The sequence below is a fragment of the Octodon degus genome, unplaced genomic scaffold, assembly GCF_000260255.1.
Source record: "Octodon degus isolate 3935 unplaced genomic scaffold, OctDeg1.0 scaffold00019, whole genome shotgun sequence".
NCBI lineage: Eukaryota > Metazoa > Chordata > Mammalia > Rodentia > Octodontidae > Octodon > Octodon degus.
This window is the reverse complement of record NW_004524595.1, coordinates 13,942,783-13,950,851: the sequence shown is the minus strand read 5'-3', so window position 1 is coordinate 13,950,851 and position 8,069 is coordinate 13,942,783.

Here is an 8,069-nt window from a genome sequence, read left to right as displayed (position 1 = left end):
TGCAGCATGTGGTGCTGGGGACAGAACTTCAGTCTCTGCGCTTCCCTAAGAGGCACTTAGTCCCTTGAGCTGTCTCATGACCCTTGTTTATTCACATTATTCACATTTTGCTTCCGTGATAGTTTCAAGGTGAATTTGAGGGGGAATACTATATTGATTCTCCTACTAAGGCTCTGCCTAGAAATCTCTGGAACTTTTACTATTCCTTTTTCACCCCAAATCAAATCTTGTGGCTATCCAAGGACTCAGGAAACTGGCCTGGTCCCTATGTTCTTAGGCTCTCAGAAAGTCCAGGCACACCAAGAAGAAATCTGATTTCAACACTTGAGGGGCACTGTTTTGAGGATCATGGGTCAGAGAAGTAAGTCCCAGTATCTGATTTTGGTGCCTCAAAGATCTAGGATAAATTCAGATCTGAGTCCTTGAAGATTTTGTTGTGTTCATCATGTCATTGTTATTTCATATTTTGAGTGAGATTTACCAAAACTAAAATCCAGAATCAAATATTCTTCCTAAACCACTAATTGTTTTACAGGCCAGTCTCTCTGCTCCTTCCTAATCTCCACTGGCTTTGCCTACCTGGAATGAAACAGTGATCTTTGCCAGGCTGGTTCAGTTCCCCTCCCACACCCACCACACACACACATTCCTCCTCATTCCCAGGCGACCCAATATTTTCACAGAAAGGCCACAGCTAGTATCTTTAAGATAGTTCAACTTCTTTTGAAAACACAATATTTCTTACTGGGGTCATTATTCTTCTGTTTTTCTATCTCTTCCAGAGCTATCAGAATTTTCCAAAATTTTTCCACATAAAGACACCTTCATCATGAATCGATGTTTTTCCTCTCATCACATTGAACACTTTACAATAAGTCAATCCTAAAAATAACAAAAAATATTCTTAGTTTGAAAAGTGTTGTGGTGTTTGTGGGTTATTGCAGGCATAGGGGGAATCCTTGTGAAAAAATAAAGGAAGCCAAGGTGCTTTAGGAAACATGAATTAAAATGGGCAAGAGTACCACATCCGAAAAGGCATTATCCACTCTTCCTTTGTCCACGATGTCTTGGCCATTCTTTCTTAAATGCTATCTTTGGCCCTCACCCAATCTCTTTTTCTAAAGCCATCCAAATGCTGAGTTCAAGGGCTTTCTTTCAAAGATTGCAGATTAAGTTCTGCTGCAGAGCATGCAATTCCAGAGACCACATCTAGGGCTTTGGAGGACAGATACACACACGATAGGCCTGCCTTGCTTAAACCAAATGGTTCAACTTCCCATGTACATATCCAGAGGGCTCAAAATGACTTGTGTAATTCATGGGGTATTTAAAGCTTTTGCTCTTTGATCTGGTCCTTATTCCTCTTCTAATCTTATTTAAAACCCACGATACTCAGTCCACTTTTAGCACACCAAATTCTACACATATCAACATATAATACACTTCTTTTGAGGGTGTTTTACAACCTGAAATCTTCATCTTCTTTCTCTGATCTATCACGAAAATACAGACTCCACCAAATAATACATACATTAGCAAAAGAAAAAATTGTATAAATATTTTAATACCAAATTGATTGAGGGCTGGCCAAATAGCTCAGTGGATAAAAGTACCTGCAAGCAGGCGGAGGGGCCAGGGGTTCGATCCCTGGGCCTGCCATGTTAGCCTTGCCCCTGGGCTGTGCTGAGATGGTGTGATAGAGAATGGGCATTGTGGTGCACAACTGTAACCCCAGCACTTGGGAGACCATAAACAGGAGAATCACTGTGAGTCTGATCTAGTAGTGAGACCCTGAACACCCTGCAGACCCTCCCTAAAATACAAAAATAAAAAAAAATAAATTGATTGAGACCTCACATAGAATACAATTTGCCTTTGGCCTCTGCAGTTCTGAGAGGTTCTCAAAGTCATGGCCATGAGCTTCCAGGCATTTATTAGTATGGTGAACTGCTGAAATGCACATACAGTTTTTTTCAGACTCTGTATTAATAACATAGATTATGTCCAGAAAACCTTAGACAGCCAAGTAATTTATAATCATGCAATGCTTGCCAGTTTCTCTCTCACCATCACCACCGCCACCACCATCACCACATCCAGTATGGGCACAATTGTTTCCCTCAAAGACGTAGTTTAAATGCCACCTCTTCAGAAAACTGTCCTGATCCTCTCCTCAGAACTGATTGCACCTGCCCACTCATACTCTGCACTTCTTTTTTCAGCTCATCATTTATTCCCTCTTACTTTGGATTACAGTCCATTCCTTGCGGTCATGGCTATTGTATGGCTACTATTATCACCACAGGGAAGCTCAGCCACTGTTTGATGCTCTGCGAGCAGAAACTGTGTCTCACATTTTAGAATATGACCCACATCTTAGGCCTGCTTTCTCATCACAGGTCAGCATTCATTACAATGTACTGACAATAGGACTTCCTCATTTTGTTATGTTTTAGTTACTGATAAGAGTTCTTGGTGTTTCTATTCTGTGCTCATGTTCTGTGACTGACTTTTTTTGCACAGTTAAACATGCTTATTTTTTCAAATATTTATTTTAGGAATTAATTCTATGCTTTAGTGTGCTAATGTTCTCGGTCAGTGCCACAATTTCTCTGTTCCAGAATGAACTTGTTGTCATCTTCCCTTTTGGATCTAGGTTACTCCTGATAGTTTCACAGGATACCATCTGATCTTGAAATTAATTTGAAGGTATTGGACAAACTAGTCAAAAACTACTTTGGGTTTCAAATCGCAAAACCTGACCCTGTAACTCTCAGCCCCAAAGTGCACAGGAAATTTCTAACAGTAAATCAATAGCCAAAAGCATATTTAGGACGGAGCCAGAGACAAGAAAGCACAGGTTGGGAGTAGCCAACTGGGTCGTTTCTGTGACTTAAAGGCGGACTGTAGAGTGGAGGGATCTGGACACTGGCTGCACAAGGCAATGGTGCCTTCTTCTAGGTAAGCCTCAACTGTCCTGTCTTTATCTTCTGTCACTTCATGATAGAACCATACTCCCTGGCGTTAGAGGTGCACAGAATGAACAGACCACATGCACCTCTTCCTAGCCACAAATCTAGCACTCAATTTTCTGTCTTTATCTACCCTCTACCTCCAGTTTCCACACTTAGATCTTACTTTTGCCAAGCTGACTCAGATTCATAATTTAGATTCAGCTTTGAAAATGTCCTCTCACAATGCCTGCACTTCCCCATTTCATGTCCTGCAGGATCCAGCCACATGCCCAACTCCATTGCCAAAACTCAACCTTCCAAGCTTTGATCACATGACTGACCCTATAGCTCTCCTGCCAGATCTCCCATGTCTCTCTTTTGAGACCTCTTTTCTTTCATGACATACAATTAACTGCTGTATCTCATCACTCTCGGATCTCGCTTCTCATTCAATCAATGCAGCAGTTCTCTACCTGCCTGTGCCAATTACGACATATGTGGTTACCCTTAGAACATAGTGTCCATCATGCTGGTACCCTGCTCAAAAACCCTCCAAGGTTCCTCATTACCTGCTTGGTGCAGCAGAGGTCAGCCAAGTTGTCCTAATCCTCCACTCTCCCGGATCACTAACCACAGTCTTAAGTATATTTTCTATGAAGTTATGATCTACTTGGTTTTATATCTGCACCCTTCACAGATTTGCACCTAGTAGATATCATTAAATATTTGTAAACATAATTTCATATGCTTGTGTTCATTCCAGAGCCCTATGTCTGGACCCACTCAGATGAAAGCCTGCCTTCATTATTCCATTTTATGTCTGATCTAGATTTGTCTGATCTGATATTCTGATAGTTAAGATAAAATTTAGTCTTGAATTTATCTTTATAATATTTATCTGAAAAGTAAGTTATAATGCAAAATAACTAGTGTAGCATATTTCAATCTACTTTTTAAAAAGATACTTTAAGCATTGAGGATATTTAATACTAATATATTATACTAATATATGCATATTAATATATAATACATATATATTACATATATGTGTGTGTACCAATCTAACTACAATTGCATCTCAAATTTATTGAGATGTGGCTCTTGTTAAATCTTTAACAACTCCCACTCCATTGATTCAAATCAATGGGCTTCACTGTACATATGACTATTCAAGTGCTCTAAATTCTTTATCCTCCCTTCTCAGTAAGAAATGTGAAAGTGTCTGCTGCGGATGACTTAAGAATTGTACTTGTGTTTTAAGTCTGTGTAAATCTACCACTGCAAACCTGAGATATCCTCATAGAAGCAAGAGCAGCAGCAAGACCCTGAGTCCCTGAACCTTGCAGTTATAAACTCCTGGTGCCTGGCAAGCCTTGTAGAAGTGGCAATAACAGTCCTTACTCCTGGGTAGGGGACCCATCTCTGCTTAGCTTGGAAAGAGGATTTCATTTTGTCAAGGCTCTGAGAATCTGTTAGCTGAGCTGCAAAGAGTAAGCCCTCACCCTTGCTTCCTGCCAAGTGGGCACAAATTAGTCTGGAGTCAACCATGCATTGGGGTTTATTATTTTAGTATATGTTAGCAGTACATATTGATTACATCAGTATTGAAGGGAGTTGGTGCTTGTATATGACACACTTAAATTCTTGTTCATCCCCCTTTCTCCCTCCTCTCTATTTCTTGGCCCCTTCCCATTTGCAAAATCTCCATTTCCTATTATCTATTCCTTTTGGGTTTCTTGTTCATAGGCTTTTCTTTTTTACTTTAATCGATTGTCCACACCTTTGCTCCTGACTGATGAGGTTCCTAGTCTCCCGACTCCCCTTCGTAATGGTACTCAATCACCAGTGCATCTAGCACAACATGGGAGTGATTTGGAAATTTTAAGCAACACGGCCAGCAGACATCATCAAACTAGGGGAAGTGCTGTGGTTGGAGGCTACATGTGGCATTAATTAAAAGCAACCTGCACTAATACAAATGCAGCTGTGTTGCCCGTTATAGTCTTCTGCAGTTTCCAGTTAGCAACCACAAAAAATGTCTCTGTCTCTTTAGCTTCACAAAAACCACCAGAAATTCACTTCAACACACAGAATTCCAATGAATTTGCTCTTAATTAATCTGTGCAACAGAGACACTTTCCCATGCAAGTTACCAAGTGAGTGATAACCCAGTGTCACAAAACCCCACTCAACTTGCCTTAATATCCACACAAACAAGGAACTCAAGATGTAAGGAAACCAGCAACACCTTGGAACACTGCCATCTACTATCGAGTTACTGTGGCCTCGATGCTTCCCTGCAGGATGTATTACATTAGGAAGACCCTCTTTCAGAAAGGGGTGTTTCAGGACAAATGATTCAGTATGTACTCATTTCTACAAACTGATGCTTAGAACTCATGTTAATTTTAACTCTGAAGGCTTAATCTAATCTGTTTAGTATGATAATCATCTCTACCTATTTTACAAGGTTGTCATAAAATAAATGGGCATCCTTGGTAAACTGCAGTTCCATATGTGATAAAAAAAACAATGTTTTCCTTATAAATGTGGTGTCCCCCACAACTTCTCAATTCCTTCTTTTCTCTTTCTCAGACACAAACACACAACATTAAATTCCAGGTGAATGATGCTGCCTGAAAGAGAAGAAAAGTAGGAACAAACCATCATCCCTGTCCTCACTCTATCACATATATTTTAAGGGAGGGATATAGTAGATTGTGCTAGAGCTGATGCTGTACATTCTGATAAAATCCATGACAACCACTTCTTTTTTATGAGCAGAATATATTTATTGGGGGAAAGAAATTTCCTGTCCAAGAGAGCAACAGAGGGGGGGTGCCGAGTGGGTTCTCCCTGGGAAGGTGTCTCTTCCAAGGACTTTCTTAGAGGAAAACCATGCAATGAGGTGGGCTTAAAGTAGTGGAGAAGACATGGGAACTCGCTTAGGTAGACATGAGGTAGGACAAAACTATGGTCAACCAATGAGATCACAAGCACCATTGCTCAGGTAAAATTGATTAAATCTGATACCAAGTGGGGAAACAAGTCACACAGCAAGCAGGCATGAATAAGGGACAGGGACAACCACTTCTGTTTGTGATTAAAACTAGTATTTTTCTGTGGATTATGGTCCAGGTAAATTTTCCATTATTTTCAACACTTTCACTATTGGACCATCTCTCTCTCTCTCTCTCTCTCTCTCTCTCTCTCTCTCTCTCTCTCTCTCCTGTCTTTATGAGATTTTGAGAAAGGATCTAGCTATGCAGTTCAGGCTGAACTTGAGGTCACTTTATAGCCTAGGCTGGTCTTGAATTCACAAGGAGCTTCCTGCCTCAGCCTCCTGAGTGCTGGTATTACAGGAGTTCAGGACTGCACCCAGAAGACCTCTCTCTTTTGTTCATAACCAGAAGCTTCTCAGTATTCCTGACCAAAATCTTAACTATCAGTTCGGTAGCTTGAGCAATAGGAGATTTTATGATTAAAAAGATCCTTGGTAGAAATGAAAGTAGAGAATGGGATATATATATAATCACATTTCCACCATGGAAATCCAGCATCACTCTTCTCCATAAAGAAGCAAACAGCTGCACACAGTCACAGAATAAGTGGTAGGGAAAGCTGCTGAGGATCTGTGAGACAAAACCACCTTTATGGGAAACAGGAACAAAAAGTCACTGCCATTTCCCTGGGGAGTAACTGCAGACTCAAGAGTAGGCAGGTGGTACAGTATCATTTATTCCACTCGATAGCTAAACATTTAACACACGTCGATCAAAGGAGGCACTGCAGCAAACGGAATCCCTCCTTAGTGTTTGTTTGTTTTTTTTCTCTTCTTGAACACTTTGGTACATCCCATGACCAAATTCTCAAAATTGCAGATTTTAATGTGATTTGACCTATTTCCTAGAATTCTTGGTTTGCAGTAATAAAAGCATTCTATTTTTCTCATTATTTTCTAAATAAATTTTAGGCATTTACTTCTACTCTTCTTACTTAGCACTGCTTACATTTTATAGATGACTCCAAATGAGTCATCTAAAGCAAACTGGTCATGATCAGTGAATGAATTTGTACTCACCACTACACATTCCTTCCACCTGTGTACCCAGAAGTAGTGTGCATGCTCCTTTGTATGCTTCTGACAAATAGATTCACACTCTAAGTACTTTTGCCTTTTCCTGAATTAATATTCACTCCATTCAGCATTGTCTACACTACATTTTTTATCATTTTATCATCTTTTCTCATATATATATGCATATTATATACATATATATATATATATATATATATGTATTTGGCTCAGGGTCTCACTACAAAGCTCAGACTTATAGTGATGCTCCTGTTTTCAGCCTCTCCAATGCTGGCATACAGGCATGCGCCACCACATCCGGTCTAAGTGATCAGCTCAGAGTGCCCAGCGCAGTCTGTAGTGCCAGGGATCGAACCCTGGTCCCTGCTCTTGCCTAAGCAGGTGCTTAGTCCACTGACCCATCTCATTATCCTTTATTGCCCTTTCAATAGCATGTTATTTTTATGCATTACAACATCTTGTGTAACCCTTCCATATATTTATGTGGTCATCGCTTAACAGCACACATTTTCTTGATGGTTTTGAATTTTATAAAAGTTCTGAAGTGGGAACAACCTTGGTAAAGATTTGGAACCAAGCGATGCCTGAGCATTTAAATTTATTGACTAAACCTAAGGAACACAAATAAATATGAAGGACTGGCCAGATGTGCATTGTGAATGTCAGAGCAACAGCTGGGAGCCCTAAAACATCTCATAGCTGCCAGCTGGGTACAGAAATCTCCACAGAACCCTGGAGGAAGGTTCGTGCCTGACACACATTGGTCACTGTGACATGATGGCAGTACATTCCACATCTATCACATTGAATGTTATAGAAAGTAAGCCTTTGTACACAAAAACCTACATGTAATACTTGCAGCAGCTTGCAGGCAGGAAGCAATGGAGATGACTTCAGCATGTGAATGGATGAACAGTGGCACATCCAGACAGCGGGGTTCTCCTCCATATTAAACACTGCACTAGAAGAAGGTATCAAGCCAATGAAGAAATTTAAATGCGTATTTCTAAGTGGAAGAA